Source organism: Desmodus rotundus, chromosome 3 (assembly GCF_022682495.2).
Source record: "Desmodus rotundus isolate HL8 chromosome 3, HLdesRot8A.1, whole genome shotgun sequence".
NCBI classification, from domain to species: Eukaryota; Metazoa; Chordata; class Mammalia; order Chiroptera; family Phyllostomidae; genus Desmodus; species Desmodus rotundus.
This window is the reverse complement of record NC_071389.1, coordinates 91,232,180-91,252,988: the sequence shown is the minus strand read 5'-3', so window position 1 is coordinate 91,252,988 and position 20,809 is coordinate 91,232,180. Positions and strand designations below refer to the sequence as shown.

The 20,809-nt window shown below is 37.3% G+C and overlaps 1 protein-coding gene and 1 pseudogene across 1 annotated transcript in view; one reads left to right on the top strand and one right to left on the bottom strand.

Moving 5' to 3' along the window:
- Positions 1 to 20,809, bottom strand: part of GMDS (GDP-mannose 4,6-dehydratase) — a 714,528-nt gene that overhangs the window by 404,351 nt on the left and 289,368 nt on the right. The gene's annotated exons all lie outside the window — the stretch shown is intronic.
- Positions 3,201 to 11,579, top strand: LOC112297559 (zinc finger protein 24 pseudogene; annotated as a pseudogene).

Genomic DNA, 20,809 nt, shown 5'->3' with positions numbered 1-20,809 from the left:
GAATGGTACAAGAAATTTTATATAACAAATAATTAGAAAACACATGAAAAGATACAAGGTATTTCAGGTACTACCCATGTAAAATGCACATCCTTATTTTTCCCTCAAAAATTTGGGCAAAAAAGTGCATTGTGCACAGGAAAATATGGTACTCTGGATCCAAGTCCTTTATCTGATATATAACTTACAAATATCTTCTCTCTTGTATTGGTTATATTTTCACTTTCTTGATGGTGTCTCTGCTGCACAGAAGGTTTTTTTTTTTTTATGTTAAAGAAGTCCAGTTTGTCTAATTTTTTTTTTTTTGTAGTATGAGCTTTCAGTGTCACATCCGAGAGGGTTATGCCTAGCCCAAGATCATGAAGATTTTCTCCTATATTTTAAAACAAATTTTATTGATTTTTTTCTTACATTTAGGTCTTTCCTCCATTTGCATATGTACGTACAGTTGTTCTAACACTGTTGAAAAAGTTATTCTTTGTCCCTTTGAATTGCCTTGACATCTTATGTTGAAAATCAATCAACTGTAAATAAGTGAGTTTATTTCTCACTTTTATTCTATTCCATTGACCTATGTATCTATCCTTATGACAGAACCACAAATTCTTGATTACTATAGCTTAACATTAAGTTTTAAAATCAAGAAGTGTGAGTCTTCTTTGTTCTTTTTTAAACACTTTTTTTATTGCTGTCCAATCACAGTTGTCTGCATCTTCTCCCCAGTCCTCCACTCCACCACAGCCAAACCGACCTCCTTCCCCCGCTTGCCTCCTCCCACTTCGTTTTGTCCATGTGTCCTTTATAGTAGTTCCTGAAAAACTTTATCCGCACTATCCCGTCCCCACTCCCCTCTGGCTATTGTTAGAGTGTTCTTAACTTCAGTGTCTCTGGTTATATTTTGTTTGCATTTTTCTTCTGTTGATAATGTTCCAGTTAAAGGTGAGATCTTATGGTATTTGTCCCTCACTGCCTGGCTTATTTCACTTAGCATAATGCTCTCCAGTTCCATCCATGCTGTTGCAAAGGATATAAGCTCCTTCTTTCTCTCTGCTGTGTAGAATTCCATTGTGTAAATGTACCATAGTTTTTGGATCCAAACATTTGCTGATGGGCACTTAGGTTGCTTCCAGTACTTGGCTATTGTAAATTGTGTTGCTATGAACAGTGTGGTGCATAGGTCCTTTTGGATTAGTGATTCGGGGTTCTTAGGGTATAATCCCAGCAGTGGAATTCTGGGTCAAAGGGCAGTTCCATTTTCAGTTTTCTAAGGAAATCCCATACTGTTTTCCACAGTGGCTGCACCAGTCTGCATTCCCACTGACAATGTACTAGGGTTCCTTTTTCTCCACATACTCTCCAACATTTGTTTGTTGATTGGATTATGTTGGCCACTCTGACTGGTGTGAGATGGTACCTCATTGTGGTTTTCATTTGCATCTCTCTTATGGCTAGTGATGCTGAGCATCTTTTCATTTGTCTCTGGGCCCTCTGTATGTCTTCCTTGGAGAAGTGTCTGTTCAAGTCCTTTGCCCATTTTTTAATTGGGTTGTTTGTCTTCATGGAGTGCAGTCGTGTGAGTTCTTTATATATTTTGGAGATCACGCCCTTGTCTGAGGTATCATTGGCAAATATGTTTTCCCATACTGTTGGTTCTCTTTTCATTTTAATGATGTTTTCTTTAACCATGCAGAAGTTTTTTATTTTGATGAGGTCCCATTTGTTTATTATTTCCTTTATGTCCCTTGCTTTAGGGGACATGTCTGTGAGGATGTTGCTGTGTGGAATGTCTGAGATTTTCCTGCCAATATTTTTCTCTAGGATTTTTATGGTGTTACAACTTATATTTAAGTCTTTAATCCACCTTAAATTTATTTTTGTGTATGGTGTAGGTTGGTGATCGAGTTTCATTTTTTTGCAAGTAGCTGTCCAGATCTCCCAACACCATTTATTGGAAGAGGCTATTTTTGCTCCATTTTATGTTCCTACCTCCTTTGTCAAATATTAATTGACCTTAGAGACTTGGGTTTATTTCTGGGCTCTCTGTTATGTTCCATTGGTCTATGTGCCTGTTTTTATGCCAGTACCAGGCTGTTTTGATTACAGTGGCCTTGTAATACAGTTGTAACAATACCACATCTTCCAGTTGATGAACACAAGTTGTCTTCCCATTTATTTAGGTCTTTTAAAATTTTTATTGGTAATATTGAGTAGTTTCCAGAGAGTGTTTTGCCCTTTTTTTTTTAAATTTGTTCCTAAGTACTATTCTCTTTGATCGTATAATGTAACTTTTCTTACTTTCATTTTAAGATTAATTTTAAAAATATTATTGCTATCATATGTTTTACAAGGTAATTCTTAGGAGAGGCTTAAAATAATTTTTAAAAATTTTGCTCTCTTCATTTTTACTCCATATTTCACAGGTGGTAAACACAGGACCTGTAGGACCCCCACCTTGCTTTATCCACCCAGCACCTTGTTCCTACCCAGTGGCAGCACCAAGCTCCTTGCCCGTAGTTAAGGAGTAGTTGCATTTATACAGTCCTAAAATTACATTCAGCCCTTTGAAGGCAACCGGGAGGCTGATGTGGCCCCTGGTGAAAATGAGTTTGACACCCTGCCTTACATAGTTCTATCCTAGGAGAGAATGATATAAAATTATTATAAAATTATCAATATTATACATGAGGGCTACCACCTTAGAGGTCACTTTGTCTAACCATCCCAAATGTGCAGGTGAGGAAAGAGAGGCAAAGAGAAGCTGACTGACTGCCCACATTCAGACAAACAGCCAAACCTGACCCCTATCTTGTCCCACTTCATGCTGTCTTCACTAACTCACAGTGCAGTATGGGAGGTATCCTTCCTTTTAGATTAGATTGCTTAAGTGGTTGGGCATTAGAACACATGTGGGTAATAGAACTTCCATAATTATTTTAAATACATGCTTGGTTTCTAAGAACCTTAAACTAGAAGACCGTAGCTATGAAGATGACCAAGAAATGAACAGTTAGCTAATGAACTGACAGAAGTACAGCTGTTACTTAATGGCATAAACCATTTAATAATTCTAAAGTTACAGTTTCCTCTGTAAACTACCAATAAAGTAATATTTAACACTCCAAATTCAAAGGTATAAAACCACGCTGTAGAATATAAGTCACTACAGACATTTATGGAATTAATATTAACATGTCCTTGTTTGTAAAATAAGAATAACAATAGTACTTGCCACATAGTTTTGATATTTAAGTGAGAACATCTAGGTACTATGATTAGAAAGTTCTAAATAAATGTTAGCTGTTATTATAAATATTATATTACAATGTTAATAGTATCTATAACTAAGCCTTGATGAAAAGTTCAGATTTCTTAGTTCTTTTATGACTAAGTCTCTTAATTCTCAGATTTTAAATTTCTGAGATTGAGAACAAATCTAAATAAACAGCCAAAGGCAGGCATGCAGACTCATACAATACAGGTTACTTTTTCAATGTAAACTTGTTAACCTAGGAAAAATAGAATGCCCACATAAACGTACATTCTTAAGAAGAAGATCAATTAAGAAGGGTTTTAGTCCAAATATTAGTTCACAGATTGAGATCACGAGTACTGATAGAATGGAAAGAACAAATTTCTGTTTCAGCTATGTAGCAAATATGAACAAAATATTATTATAATGTACTTAAATTCAAAGCTGAGTTTCCAAGAGGTGCCCAGGTGAAGGGGAAGCTCCAGAGCACAAGTCATGGGAATCCACTAAGGGGTGTGTGATGGGAGCAGAACCCAATAATGCCAGGTCAGGACCTGAAAACAGGTTTCAGGTTTAACATCTAATCTGAGCAAAGGATAAGGTCTTTCAAACAGAACACTGGAAACAGGGTTATACACCATGTGAGTTATTAATAATTCCATTACTTTTATCAGTGCTATTACCTTTTCTTAAAAGATTTTATTTATTTATTTATTTATTTATTTATTTATTTATTTATTTTTAGAGAGGGGGAAGGGAGGGAGAAAGAGAGGAAGAGAAACATTAATCAGTTGCTTCTCACTTACTCCCAACTGCAGAATTGGCCAGCACCCAGGCTTGTGCCCTGACTGAGAATAGAACCTGCAACCTTTTGGTTTGCAGGCTGGTGCTCAATCCACTGAGCCACACCAGCCAGGACAGTGCCACTATCTTAAGCAAGTGTTTCAACTTTTTAGTTACCTTATCAATAAAATAGGATAATAATCCATACTAAGAATCAAATGAGATACAATTTAAAGGCTGTATCTCAGACTACTATATCAGTGTAAAGTAATTCTATTAGTTATAAAAGTTTACTGTCTTGGATATTTTTACTGTGATATATCTTTAAAAATAGTAAGGCCTAGTACTGGTCAGGTGGCTCAGTTGATTGGAATATTATCCTGTATGCCAAAATGTTGCAGGTTCGATTTTCTTTCTGCTTTGTGTGTCTGCATCTCTGTCTCTTCTGTTTCTTATGAGAACACTACTCACTGGATTTAGAGCCCACCCTGGCAATTCAGGATGATCTCTTTATCCCCAAATCCTTACCTTAATTATATCTGCAAAGATCCTTTTTTCAAATAAGGTCACATTCACAAATTCGGGGAAGTAGGATATGATCCTCATAGCCCACTATGAGGATCAAGGATTAGAATAGTCGAGGAAATATAAAATATGAATCAAGTATTACATTATTTTATTATCACCTTAGGGGTAATTATATATCTTTTATGAGCACAATAGTCAAATAGAGTCTCCAAATGCAAAAGATTAATTTAAAGGTGATAAAATAAGTTTTGTCTGTATTTAAACTCTGTAAGTTTGATTCTGTTAATAAAATAAGTTTCCTCTCTATTTAAGCTCTGCAAATTTGTCTCAGTTAATAGAAAGTTCCCTGGGTGTCTTTCTTCACATGTATAATTTTAGACTAGAAATGCTGTGTACAGTTCTGTATTTACCAACTTTGTTTCTCATCATTCCATTTTGAATCTCTCCTCTAACATAATTTCCTTTCTTCTTAAAATAAATTCTTTAGGAATTTCTTTAACATAGATAAATTGTATGGCTCATACTTGAAAGATAGTTTTGCTAATTTTACAATTCCAGGTTGAAAATCATTTTCTCTTAGCATGACAAAGTCTTCTACTGTCTCATCAGGTTTCCTTTTGTTGCTGTCAGTAGAGTGCAGTCCACCTGTCATGGCGTTGTGGGTTATCTTTTTTTCTCCTTGCTAGTTTAGAGATGTTCTTTTTGTCTTCAGTAGCCTGAAGTTTCAATTCCACGTGTATAGATGTGATTTTCTGCTTTGTGTACACAGTGCTTCTGGATCTGTGTCTCCTATATCAGGCCTGGAAATTTCTTAACCATCTCTTCAAACAATACCTCTTCTTCACTCTATTTTTCTCTTTCTATTTCCTTCTGGAAAAGAATACCAGACGCTCTCTCTCTCCCTCTCCTAACAAGTTTCATCTTTTTATCATTCTTTGCATACTCTGAATAACTTAGATCCATCTAATTTTACCTCAGTAGTCTAATACTTAAGGCAGATGTTTAATTGTTTATTTTAATATTTCTTTATATCTAACATTCATTCTCTTTTTCAAATTTGCCTGGATATTTTTATGTTCTGTTGTTGCTTACTTCTTATGATGTATCATTTTTTAAAAAGATTTTTATTTACTTATTTTTAGAGAGGGTAAGGGAGGGAAAAAGATAGGGAAACATCAATGTGTGGTTGCCTCTTGTGTGCCCTCTACTGGGGACCTGGCTCGCAACCCAGGCACGTGCCCTAAACTGGGAATCCAACCAGAAACCTTTTGGTTTGCAGGCCAGCACTCAATCCACTGAGCCACACCAGCCAGGGAGATCTATTGTTTTTTAAATTTAAACATGCCTTACTAATTTTATATTCTGTATTTAATAAGTCCAATATTTAAAGTTCTTGAGGGACTGATTCTTGTTATTTCTGATGACTCTGACTAATGAGTCATCTTTGTTCCCTTGTGCATTTGGTGACACTAATAGTTCATATTTACTAATCTTAATCTGTGAGAGATCAGAGGATATCTCTGAGAAGAATGGTTTCCTCCTTGCAGGCAAGAAGGGGATGGAAAGAAGTATTCAAAGTCATGAAAGGCAAGGACCTACATCCAAGATTACTCTATCCAGCAAAGCTTCCATTTAGAATGGAAGGGCAGATAAAGTGCTTCCCAGATAAGGTCAAATTAAAGGAGTTCATCATCACCAAGCCCTTATTATATGAAATGTTAAAGGGACTTATCTAAGAAAAAGAAGATCAAAATATAAACAGACATGTAAAATGACAACAAACTCACAACTATCAACAAATGAACCTAAAAAAACGAAAACAAAAACTAAGCAAACAACTAGAACAGGAACAGAATCAGAGAAATGGACATCACATGGAGGGATTTCAGTGGGGAGGGGGAAGGGAGGAATAGCAGGGAAAAGGTACAGGGCAGAAGCATAATTAGTAGGCATAAAATAGACAGGGAAAGATCAAAAGTGGTATAGGAAACAGAGAACTCAAAGAACTTATACGTATAACCCATGGACATGAACTAAGGTGGGGGGAATGCTGGAGGATTGGGGGGATGCAGGGTGGAGGGGGGAGAAAGGGGGAGAAATTGGGAAAACTGTAATAGCATAATCAATAAAATATACTTAAAAGTAATAAAAATAAAAGAAGAGAGGAAAAAAAGAAGACTGGTTTCTTCCTAAAACAGTCTGCATTTGTTTCTGATTGAAGCTGGGAGACTAACCCAGGTGACATTTCATCACCTTCCACAGTCCCCAGGTTAATATAGTTACACTCTTCTATTCTGTTGCTGTCTATGGCCCAAACCTAAGCCTTCTAATTACAGAGGCGGGACAGTGCCTAAGGGCCTTTTTATGTCAAAGCTTCATATTAAGTGAGGATTGGACAACACTTTGGTGTCTATAGCAGTCCCCACCTACCAGTGGGAGAGAAGACAAAGACAGATTTAGAAAAAAAAATTTGCCCTGCACACTTGGATGTATGTTAATAACTATGCCACCCTTTACACGATTATTTTTATTTTCACATTAAACATTCAGAAAATTTTGCTTTTTCTGTTTTATTTTCTATGAGTTTGTCTTTATAATGAATAGGTGTTTATAAAAATATATGAATAAACCTGAAATTTGTCTCATCGTTTGGCTCACAGTATTTATACAGCTCAAATACAATTATTTGTAATAAACTTTTGTATACAAGGAAAACTATACTTATTTTCCTTATGAAATTATGGAACACAATATCATCTTGTCTCTGTGGTTCTTCCCCTGGGCCTCACTACCTGTAAAGACAGACGGGGAAGGCCTGCTGTGAGAGCCCTGCGCATCAGCACACAGCGGCGGTCCAGATACAGGACTGAGGCCAAATCTCCAACTTGCTGGCATTGTTCTTGTGTCCAACACATCAATGTGTGTGTGTGCACGTGCACACAGTCCTTGTTTTAAACTTTCTACTAGAATATCACAAAGGATACCAACATACTATTCCAAAGTCAAATATCTTCTAAACCAGAAACTGGAAGAAAAGGAGAATTGACAAAATTTACAAAACATACACCTTAAAGTACCAGCATTAAGCTTTAAGACATGTGTAATTGCACTTACTGAAATGAAATAATTAGCTCATCTTCTAAATCATAACTTACCACAATGTATTACACTTCAATAGAGTCATTTTTTTAAATATAAAATGCAATATTGGGTATCTTATTATGATCAAGTGGAACTAAAGGAAGAAACATTGAAAGGGATATAGTAAGTCCTACTAGGGACAACTCTCCTGCTTATCACATTAAATAAAGTCACTTCTTTTTCAGACATACATTTCATTATGGCCCTACAATTATACTACCAAACTTCTAAGAAGCAAAGTAGCTCTGACAAGTGGCAAATTGTACTGTTGGTATGTATACATGTGAGCACACACATGCATGTAAAATTCATTCCCGTCAGAACCCAAATGGTATTTGAAGTAACCACAATTTCTATAGTAAAAATCCAACTCCATTGCCCAGTACTTCACCCAAAAGCTTTTGATTTAAAGGTCTTTTGGCATTAAATTACAACGACAGTTTGGACAACATTCACTGGAAAACAGAAATCATTCCAATTGCCCTGAACCCCACATGAACCTCTGCCTGAGGGCCCTGCATTTTCCCCCTGTGGTAACCTCAGGCCGCCCCACTGAGAACTGCCTGGGCCAAGGCTTAGTGTGGACAGGGTGTAGAAAGAAGAGACACTGGGAAGGTCATGGCTGACTGAGCAGACTACTGAGATCAGAGAGCTCATACCTCATTTGCTCACCAAGTCCTGCCAAGAGCAACACTACTTAACTGCAGGTACTCAAAACCCAACAGGCATGCTTAAAGGAATCTCAGGCTTACAAGAGGACCATTCACAATGTGCATTTGTTAGGAATAGCTACCAACTTTTGGCATCTATTCATAAGTATGTGTTTTAAAGAGAAAGGTTCAAACTACTTTGTTATTTGCATCAAATGCTCAATTCCTTTCCTACTGAGAGTAGATCATTCAAATTTATAAATCCTCACTTCAGGTTACTCAACTTGGATATTATTGACATTTTAGGCTAGATAATTCTTTTTTTCTTGGAAACTGTCCTGTGCATTGCAGAGTGTTTAGCAGTATCCTTGGCTTTTTACCCACCAGATGCTAATAGCATCCTCCTCCCCACCGGTGATAAACAAAAATGTCTCCAGACCTTGCCAAATTTTACTTGGGGAGACAAACTACCCCCCTTGTGAACTGCTGCCTTAGTCAAACAAATCAACCCCAACAAAGACAAAATCCCACAAAATTAAAACAAATTATGGAAGTGCTAACCTTATCCGCAGATACACCGTGTTATTTTAAGTCTATTTGAACATTGACCAAATATCAGGGAACTAATAATCATGAAATATTTAAGCCATAATGAGACAGGGTGAGATTCCACTACAGGCGAAGTGAATATATGAGTCTGGCCTCCCCAGGAGGATCTAGGTGAAAAGCACCCATTTGGGTAACACTGATGTGTAGATGGTATTTCAAGTCCTGAGGCTGGTTAAGACCACCAAGAAAGCAAAGTGAGAAAGGAAACAGAAATGGCCCAAGAACTGAAGCCACTGATGTTTAGAAGTCAAACAGGTGAGGAAGCAGCAACAATGATGACCAAAAGGAGAAAGCAGTGAGGCTGAAGGAAAACAAGAGCATGGAAGAATCCTGAAAGTCTGGAAGTTGCGTAACCAGGAAGCTGTTAATCACCACTCCTGCTGGTCAGGGAGGAAGGCAGAGGACAGATGGAAAAATGACAGCTGTTTATGACAGCGTCAAGGTAACTGGTGACCCTGTTCAGAGTGATTTAGAGAAATGTGGACAAAAGTCCAATGGGTGAGAGGGTTCCAGAGAGAATGGGAGAGAGATTTTAAAGAGGAGCATAGACAACTTTCTTCAGGACTGGTGCTATACTCATGTGGTAAAGAGGTGAGACTGAGAGGATTTTATTTCAAGATGGGAGAAATAGCAGCACCTTTGCATGCTAAAGGAAATAAAGTGTGGCTGAAGAGCTAGGCCACCTTAGGAGTCAGCATAACATAAAGGATAAACCCAGGGGTTCTGGAGTAAAGCTGCTGGGGTTCAAATCCTGTGTTTTTACTTTCTGTGGGAAGGTAATTTAATCTCTTTAAATTTCTGTCTCCTCACCTATCAAATGGATATAACCATACCTTCTTAAGAATTTTTGTTGTGGTGAAAAACAGAATACCCTGCACATGGTAAGGGCTAAGCAAGTGTTAGCTACTATTATTTAGCATTATTAGTAACACTAACATGTTAATAACTTTTTTAAAAATGGAAGCTATTAGCTCAGGAGCCCTTCATACTTCTTAAGAATGATTCGTGCCTAGGTTTCTGCGTCTGCCTTGCACAGCAAAGCTGCTGTGGTTCCCGAGCCAGAGGTTTGCACCACAGTGGAGGAAAGGGTGTGTGGGACTGCCTATGAGGAAAATGAGATAGTTCCCTGAGGCCTATATCCTACCTGCCTCGACTGTTTTTTTCTTGAAGTATTTATAAATCAGGATGTCTGCACTGTTAGTGGAAGAAGATTCAATACTTATCATCCCAACTCCAGGTGAAGAGGAAAAGATTCTGAGAGTGAAGTTGGAGGAGGATACTGATGGTGAAGAGGGATCAAGTATTCCCTGGATCCATCTCCCTGACCAAGAGGTTTTCCAACACTGATTCAGGCAGTTTGGATACCAGGATTCACCTGGGCCCCGTGAAGCTGTTAGTCAGCTTCAAGAACTTTGCTGTCTAGGGCTCAGGCCAGAGACACACGCAAAAGAATAAATCTTGGAGTTAGTAGTGCTGGAGCAGTTTGTTACCATCCTCCCCAAGGAGCTGCAGACTTGGGTTCCAGAGCATCATCCAGAGAATGGAGAAGAGGCAGTGATGGTGCTGGAGGATTTAGAGTGAACTAGATGACCCTGGACAACCCGTTTCTCTCCATCACCAAAATCGGGAAGTGCTGGTAGAAGAGATTGTATCTCAAGAAGAAGTTCAGGGATTACCAAGTTCTGAGCTCAATGCTGTGGAAAACCAGCTGAAGTGGGCATCCTGGGAGCTCTATTCCCTAAGGCACTGTGATGATGATGCTAGGACTGAAAATGGATCATTAGCTCCAAAGCAGGAGATTCCTTCAGCAGTAGAATCTCATGCAGTTCCTGGCACTCTCAATATAAGTGTTCCTCAGATTTTTAAATATGGAGAAGCCTGTTTCCCTAAGGGCAGATTTGAAAGAAAGAAATCCTCCTATAAAGAAACAACATATATGTGATGAATGTGGAAAACACTTCAGTCAGGGCTCAGCCCTTATTCTTCATCAAAGAATCCACAGCAGAGAGAAACCCTATGGATGTGTTGAATGTGGGAAGGCATTCAGCATTAAGTTCTATCCTTGTACAACACCAGAGGGTCCATACTGGAGAAAAACCTTACAAAATGTCTTGAATGTAGAAATGCCTTTAGCCAGAATTCTGGGCTTATTAATCATCAGAGAATCCATACTGGGAAGAAACCTTACGAATGCATTCAGTTGGGAAGTCCTGTAGTCAAAGCTCAAATCTTTTTGGACATCAGCAAAGACACAATGCAGAAAAACTTCTGAATGTTGTGAAAGTTTAAGAAATTAAAAAAAAAAAAGATCAGCACTCAGGTCTTTTTCTTCAGAAATGAAGACAAAATCAAAAACATGGAATGATACATAACATAGTACTTTGGTTTTCCTATAAGAATGTGAGAAAATCCACTGGGAAATGTAGAAAATTGTCACCCATCATCATTATTTCATCTTGAAAGAAATGGTGTCACACTTGCCTAGAAACTGAAATTTTAATCTTAATTCAGGAGTTAATGCCTAAATCTTCCATGTGATGTTTATAATCTTATTGTTTTTTCCAAATAATCTCAATTCTTTGTCCCCCTTCTTAAAATGTTCTTCTGCAGACAAAAAAAAAAAGTGATTTATGCTTAAAGATTCTAGTCTTAGAAGACTTAGAAATCAGTCCAGAAAAAAGGGAATATGCTAAAAACATTAAGCTAGTGTCAGAGGCCATGGGGCAAGTGGCCACAGGGCATATTCACCCCATCAGCTCGAAGAAAGGACCCTGTGGCAGGGCAGCCACCTTGGATGCCAAGTAGGTAAGGCTTCAAAGTGAGCAGTAACTACTCTCAGGAGTCCTTCCTACTGGTGGGCGTACCATCCAGATCCTAAAGCATATCTCATGGGGAGCATTCAACTCCTAGAATCCCCCACCAGCAAATCCATTCTAGAAAAATGATTTCATTTCCATGACCACCAGTCTTAATTAACATAGCAGTCCAAAGTCTCCTGTTGATCTGTTAGAGAGATATACATTTCTTTTTTTTTCATATATCGTATATTAGTTCATTGTAGTGCTTGGTGTAGAAGAGTAGATTATACTCATTTTTTTATATTTTCATTTCCCTGCCTTATATTCACCTCCTATAAGGAATAATTCCCTTTGAAGGTTTAGGAGACATTCCCAAATGCCTAGCACTTCAGATCGCGTGTCTATCACAAACTTCTGAGGGTGTACAGTTCTGTGGCTGTCTACAGGAATACAAATCAGTGTTAAGGTTCTTAACAATATCCATTTTGTCTACCTCCAGTGAAATTAATCAGCGTTCCTCTGAGAAACTCCTTCTTCTTCCTTAAAAAAAGATTTTGCTCTTTTGTACAAATTCATTGTTAGGATCTTAAGAGGCACCTGAGCCAGAGCTGAGATGTTTGCTGTGTACTTCAAAACAGCCTTCTTTAACATCTTATAGGCACTGGGGCTTCCTTTATTCCATTGATAAAATTATGCTGCATACTTACCTTTCTCACAGCCAGGAAATGTTTCTTTGTGATCAGATTGTGTTTTCACTTCCTTAATTGCATCTCATTATGGGCTTCTTATCCTCATGTACATCCTGCTTTAGTGCCTTTTATGAAACCTAAAACTCACTAGACGTTTAAGAAGTTTTATTATAATGATCTGCTATTCTGGCAGTAATAAGCCTTCTTTAACATAACTTGTTGCTTGCTCTGGGAATTTATCCACCCACCCATCATTCGGGTCTGTCCAGACCACAATACCTGGAAATGTTCGCTAAACCAGGACAGTATTGAGATGGCAAAATAATTTATTGAGAGTGGTTGAGCCCAAATTTTAACAAGATCCAAGTACAACTTGTTAAATGTATGAAGGTGAACTTGAGGCCCCAGGGTTCCATCAGCCTGTAACTACAAAGGAGGTCAGAAGCAGCATCAGGGTCTAACTTTTGCTGACTCAATACCCCTACCTGCTGATTCCCAAACAATTCTAGGAGTTCCTGGGAAATGTTAAAGATTCTTAAGAACAGTTGTCTAAAATTCTCACCCTCCTAGCACTGAACTATTTTAGAGAAGAACCATAGTCACCAGCATTCTCCACAAGAACTCTAATTGCCACACGGGCTCCTGTACTCCAAGAGTGCAGAGCTGCTCAGGTCCTGAGGTTCTAAGCGGTAATGCACCTCCTTCAATGAATTGTGCTTCACAAATGAAATCTGGGGAGATGCCCCCTTCCTAACTCATGGTCTCAATTTATAATCTGATCCCCAAAGGTATCTCTTGCATCCCTAGGGTCCTGGTCTCACAAATTTCTAGGAGAAAAAAAAATGCTTGTATTCCTATACTACCCTCACTTTGCAACATCTCTCCTTTGTCATACCTGGTTAATTGTCTGAACATCAAAAAGTTACTAATCCTACTCTTCATCTTAGTTGAGGCTAAGATCTACTTGATATAAGTGTATTTGCAATTGTCTAACAAACTGTAAAGGGTATTCAGCAGTTTTGGTAAAAATGTCCAATGCTCTCTTACTCCCCATCACACACACAGACAGCCAATGATCTTAACCTAAGGAATTGCTCTGTTCCAGGCAGACTCTCTTCACTGTGACCCTTGCAGGTTGGTCTGCCCTCATTATATTTTGGTAAAAGCCTACGCACTGGCCAAACACATTCTTCAAGCACTGAGTCATTAACAGCAGGTTTTTATGCAAGGCTTTGGTTCCTCCACTGAGCATGTCAGAATACTGCTGCCTGTGGGTCTGAAGAGCTGTGGCTCTTTTGTGATCTTCTTTTTCTTTCTTTGTAACTAGTATTTTCTTACAAAATAAGTTTTTTTTTTCCTCCCTGCAAAGAGTGAGCATAGCAGATTAAATGGATTTTATTTATTTATTTCTAGAGAAAGGGCAGGAGAAAGAGAGGGAGAGAAATATCAAGTGTGGTTGCCTCTCGAGCGTCCCCAACTGGGGACCTGGCCCGCAACCCAGGCATGTGCCCTGACTGGGAATTGAATCTGCGACCCTTTGGTTTGCACGCAGGTGCCCAATCCACTGAGCCACATCAGGCAGGGCAGATTAAAATGGATTTTAAATCTTCCATTTGGAATACTCTTTTCTGCTCAGAGTTTAGTCTTTAAATAAACTCTGTAAATAAAATAAACAACAAAAGTGCAGAACACTATTCTTACCAATACTTTGTGTTCAATATTCTGTGAATTAGTTTAGCACACCTTGTCTACCTTAATGACCATATTCCAAGCTCTGAAAGCTCACCTTTTTAACTTGCTCAGGAGAGACAAGCTGTCTCTCTCCTTATTAATTTTCCATTTTATTACTCCTTTTATAATTTTTACATTTTAAATTGTGACATGGCACAAATTAATGCTCTTTTTCCAGATACATTAGCAGTTGCAGTGGTAATAACCCAGGCAACAACCCTAAGTGAAGGCTATTATCCCATTTCACAGATCAGAAAACAGGCTCAGAGAGACTGAGAAACTTGGTGAAAGCTAGTCATTTGTCATTTAGAAAGTGATGGCACCTAGACTGAATCCAAGAGGCTGAACACCTCTGCATCCTCACCTGAACCTGAATCAATTAAAAGGAGGAACAAAATTCCCTAATAAATAGTGAAAAAGAAAGCTTTGACTCAAACTAAATTTTTTTGGGGGGGGAATGCCATTTTGAAAAAAAATTACAGTTTATGTTATAATTAATACAATTTAAATTATAATTGTACTTATGTGTTTTTTCTTAATATAGCCAAAAAGTAAAGTGGCCTTTTTTTCTGGTTGTAATTATTTTCACAAAATAACATTTTATACTTAACATAATATTCTTACAGGACCATTAATAAAAATATATGAATCACTTTTCAAAATACTTGAAGGTTTCGTTAATTTCCCAAGGGTCTTTCAAAGACCTTCATTGTTTACCCACATCCTTTCCTATTCGTCTGCATCCTTTTTTGCCTTCCCTAATTCAAAAATGTTCACTGGTTTGACTGCCAGAACCTCATTTGTAAATGTGAATCCAGCAATTCTCCAGAACTACTTACATTTTTTTCCTGTTGCAAGTCATGGATGTCTAGGTGACTACTCTAATTCATCTGTGAATGTCATTGATATAGTCTCAGTTTTCAGTTCAGAACCATCACTAATAGGCAGGCCTGCCTGGATTCACATTTCTCACTGTTCTAATCTCATGCCAGTAGCCACCAGAGTCCCACAACAGGACTCCAACTGTCTTTCACCTTAGAAAGGCAAAAGTAAACAAACTAGCACTCTAGGTCTCAGCACTGAAAATGCAGGAAGAGGGAAGAAAAGAGGGAAAAGGAAACAAATGTTCAAAATCTACCAGGCACTGTATTAATCTTTGTCACACATGCTCTCTTATTTTGCCTTTACAGGGAGCCCATAGGTTAAGTGTGTTGTCTCTGATCCTCATCATGCAACTGGCAGGTGGGCATTATCATCAATGTAGAAGAGGAAACTGAGGCCCGAGTACGTAACAGGGCCAAGCTGAATTCATCCAAGTCTGGCTCTGGGTGGCTTAACACACTCTTAACCCCTGTAGACATTGCCTGCTTACACTGTGGGAGCTGTGCTATGTGAGACCAGTCATCAGACTGGTTTCAAACGTAAATATCACAGACATTACAAAACACTAAAAAATGTTTAACAATCCTGAAAGCCTCACCTTGGTAGGTGGGAAAAGCTTTTACTTTATTTAGTGGTCATAACCACCTCAATGAGACCAAGTATTGCTTCAAAAGACCTTTGTGTTTAACAATTACACCTCATCTCTCCACAAAGAATGACATACGCAGACACCTCTGTGATCTCCAAGTGTACATGTCATCTGTGAAGCATCAGTCTACAAACCGATGATGTCACTTTGTACCCAATCAGAAAAGCCACCTAGAACCTGGTTGGGACCAAGATGCGTGGCCAATAATTTAACCCTTCACACACAGAAAATGGTACAGTGTAAAACCTCTAACGTTCTGCTGAAGTGTAACATGAAATTACTTCATTCCGGATGCTAAAGTTTTCTCCAATAAATTAAGACTATGATGCTCACCAAAACACACACATACACACAAAACAAACAAACAACCACCAGGTACCTTCATAATAGATAGAAACACAAATAAAATATTGGGCTGTTAGATATTTGATTTTTTGTTTCTTCATATTGGTGAAGCAGCATCATTTGAAATTGCTACTCAGGTTAGCAGATATTAACGTAGTAATTTGTAAAAGAGCATGTACACACACATGCACACAGGGGGACAAAAAGAGGGAGATAAGGAGAGAAAGGTGTAGGGAAGAAGAGTACTTTCTGCATATTGATAGCTAAAACAGGAACTCTACAACATATTTCCAAAGGAAAGCTTTGTTCTTGCTGTAATTTGTAACAAAAGATAATTATGCTCATTTATTTCAGATATGAAGAGAGAGTCATGGGCCTACCTGGACTTGGTTCTGTAGATCAGTGAGTCACTGAAGTGAGAATTGTCCAAATGATTAGGAGAACCCTGAAATAACAACCCTGTTATCTGATCTCCCCTGACTTGGGTTTGACCTGCACTTGATCAGAATATTTAAGGCCTAAATAGTTTCACATGGAGGTATTTAAATCAGAGTGCTTTTCCCCTGTGTTTAGGTAAATGTTTGCTAAAGCCCTATGAAGGATTTACTACAAAGTACAAATGATATGTAAAGAAAGAGAAGATCCTAGTCTTAGAAATGACATTCATCTACATTTGTTGAGAACATTTGAGGGTGAAATTCTACAGCAGTGTTTTCACCCTCAGCACTACTGGTATTTTGGGCTCTTTGCTGTTGGACTCTTCTGTGCATTATATGATGTGCAGGAGCAACCCTGGTTGCCACCACCCCTCATCTCCAGCTGTGACAATTAGAGGTAAAAGTACCTCCTGATATTCTCACTCGTCCTCCAGGGGCAAAATGACACCCTCCCCATCCTCATTGCTCCATCCCCCTGTTGAGAACCGCTATCCTCCACTACATTAATCTTATCTTTAAAGCAATGAATAAAGAACAAGCTGTAGAAAAAATGGAGAAAATTATCCAAAATTTTACTATGACAACTTTTTCATAAATTATAGTTTTAAAATTATAAAGATTAATTGATGATAATATAGTTAAAGATTTTAAGAAGCAAAACACTTGGCAGCTAGAAAAAAGCTCAAGTCTAAAATTCAAAACCACAAATCCATGAACCTTAAAACATCAAGATTCTCTCAGACAGGTGAATAGTGTGTTTAGACTGATATATATGAATGCTTATGAAGCCCATATTTAGAGAAATTTGCTGTGTCATCTAAAAATCGTTCAATATCTAAACAACAGTAGTACACTACCCATTTGTGGTATTCTTACACTGTTAATTATGGGTACATATAAAGTACTTGGTAACTTCTTACTGCCACATGATTTTTCAGTGTATTTTGTATTAATTCTATTTCTCTTCACTGATAACTTCTTGGTCATACTCAAGTTATTTGTTTCATTCCACATTTATATTTTAATATTATAAAACTAATGCTTTATTATGATTATTTCTGCTAAACATCTGAAAAATATTGCCTTAAATCAAAATCAGTAATATCTTTTACAGAAGGTAAGAGCAACTGAGATAGATTTCCAACTTCACTTGCTTCATTCCATGGTATAAGTAATCAAGTCTGCCTAAAGGGGGTAGAATTGTTCCAGTTTCACCTCTAAAATTCATTTATATGTTAATTCTAAAAACATGAATGTTTGTGTCATTCTGCCATTCCCCAGGATTATTTCTAGTTACAGTGTTGATATGTTAGTTTTGTGACCCTGGACAACTCAACCTCATCAGTTTCTTCACTGACAAAATAAGTGGGATGGAATGATCTTTACATTCTATTTATCTTATAAATTCTGAGGGTACTTGCATAGAATACATACAGGTAGAGGCTAACCGTCTATTTCCTAAAAGCTCTTTCAAAAAAGGAATATTAACTATACAATTTTATTAAAATATACATTTTTATTTTTAAAAATATTCCATTTATTTTTAGAGGAAGAGAGGGAGAGAAACATCAATGTGTGGTTGCCTCTCACATGCCTCCAAACTGGGGACCTGGACCACAACCCAGGCATGTGTCCTGACTAGGAATCAAACTGGCAACCCTTTGGTTTGCAGAGAGGTGGTCAATCCACTGAGCCACACCAGCCAGGGCCAAAAATATACATTTTAAACTAAAAAACTAGAAAGATAAAAGTATATGTATATTTTTATATACACATAAAAAAGCGTAAGTGAAAAAGTTAGAATGCCTCTAAAAGTACCTTCAGGGTATTAAATCACTATGTCAAATGCAACAAAAACAGCTCATGGATATATTTTTTTACTATTGTGATGAGGGGATGATGATGATGATGATGACGATGATGATTGCCAAACGACACTTATTCCCTCATTTGGGAACTTATGAAAAGTTTCTCTTAACTAAGAAAGAAATTCAAAATAAATTAAGCACATAACATGCACTAGTCTCTTACTGGTATTCATTAAGGTCTCTTGGAATTCAAGAGAAAACAAGAAGTCCAGTAGCTGAAGAGCTCCTGAAGGAAGAAAGCATGGATGAAGTCTCTCTAGAAGGCTCCCTGGTCCCAGGGCAGGTAGCATAATTACATATCACACACGGAATAGAGTATGATTTAGGAGTGAAAGATGGAATGAGAATGAAAAGAAAAATACCTACTGCAAAGAGATAATACCTCAGAAGAAATAACACTGCTAACATGAACTATGATTTCTTACTTAGACTAAAGGTATCCAGGGGATGAAGCTAATCAGTGGATGTGACTCACTGCTAGTAAACTTGGAACAATGAGGTAGGTTCACTGAGCCAAACTTTACTTCTTCAGTTAATTATGAAAGCAGTAGCCACTATATTGTCCAGACTTACTTAATGACACATTAAGATAAGCCGACATAAGAAAAATATCCTCATAAAAAGTCTGGAACTCTTAAATTTACCTCCTCCTCCAAAACCAGAGGCATCCACGTGAGAGTCAAAACTAAACAGGCTCCACTTGTGAACCAGAAGACACTTGAACCTCACCTGCCAACACCAGACAGCAGAGAACTTTCACCAAGTACACTCCTGCTGTGGGCTTTTTCCTCAAAGACAAAGACTCTGGGAAGTCTCTCACACCCTAACTGTAGGAACCTAAGATACTCATTCTACACTCGTGCTGAAAATGACAGTCACATTGCAAGAAAACAAAAAGCTCAATATTATGTGCTATAGTTATCAAAGTGAGAAAATCAAGTCAATTTTAACAATTTGATTTTTCTATCTGCTGAAACTAGGTGAGCTATCTCTCTTTTTGTTCACTCTTAATTATCATGAAAATGTTTTTTAAATTTGCAATATATAATTTTATTTATAATACATTTTATGTTATTTATAATTTTTAAAGGTCAGTAAGTTTGTATTTGTGGCATACCAAACTAGTCTGCTGATATAAAAATAAAACATAATTAGCAAAATGGCTTAATTATCCAGATGATTGATAGTAGGTATTCCTGTTACATTATCTTCTAAAGTAATAAAAAAAAAAAGAATTAGAAATCTTACTGTTAGTTTTAGTAATAGGCTTGCTTTTAGTGTTCTCGTTTGTAGAATAAACTTAAATTGAAAAGGTTTTATTACTAATAAACAATATATTTGAAAAGAAATTCTAATATCCTGATTCACAAGCTACTTCAAAGTAATTAAAAAATGTCTATTTTCCCAATAGTTTAATTTATATAGTTAACAGCTTTCAGCCATCGCAGCCTTGACTAGCCTTTCAAAGAAACTTAGCAACAAAAGCAAAATACTTTGTATATGACATTTTGATTATGACAATATAGACTTTATTTCCTAAATAGAGAACATATAAATATGTGTTTCCAACAGAAAGTGTCACGATTGTCACATTTGTGGCAAACAGAAAACTGTATTTATGCACATTCAGAGACATATAATTGAAAGAGTCGGATAAAGAATTTGAAATTTGGAGAAACCGTTGAGTAGAAAAGTTTTCAGATACATGTGAAATTTGTTCATATAGCAACTTCTCTTTTAATTTAAACAACAACAACAACAACAACAACAACAAAAGCAATAGCCCTGGCAGGGTGGCTTAGTTGGTTGGAGCATCATGTCATACACCAAAAGGTTGTGGGTTTGATTCCTGGTCAGGGCATATACCTAGATTGTGGGTTCTGTCTTCTGTCCAGGCATGTACAGTAGGCAACGGATTGATGTTTCTCTCTCACATCCATATTTCTCTCTCTGTGTCTCCCCCTCTGCCCTGCCCTCCTTTTTCTCTCTCTAAAATCAATAAACATCTTTGGGTGAGGATTTAAAAAAAAAGAAAAGAAAAAAAGAATAGTACATTTTTTTTCATTTAAAAAGTTGAGTACTTATGAATAAAAGTACTTTTTTCCCAGTTTTTAAATTATTTTATTGTTGTTCAATTACAGTTGTCTGCATTTTCTCCCCACCTCTCTACCCCAATCCAGCCAAACCCACCTCCCTCCAAAAGTACCTTGTTAATATCTGTAAATATTATATGATATATAGTAGCAGTTATTCACAGAGCATATGATAACATACATGGTCATGCCTTTTATGGACATATATTTCTAAATTATTATCTATTATTCATTATTAATTTGCAGTCAGGTTTACTACAGTGCCTCCAATTTATATAAAACAAACCTAAAGCATAAGCACATCGATCACCCTGCCTTATTTGAAAGAATGGCTAGATAGATAGATGGTTGACTGA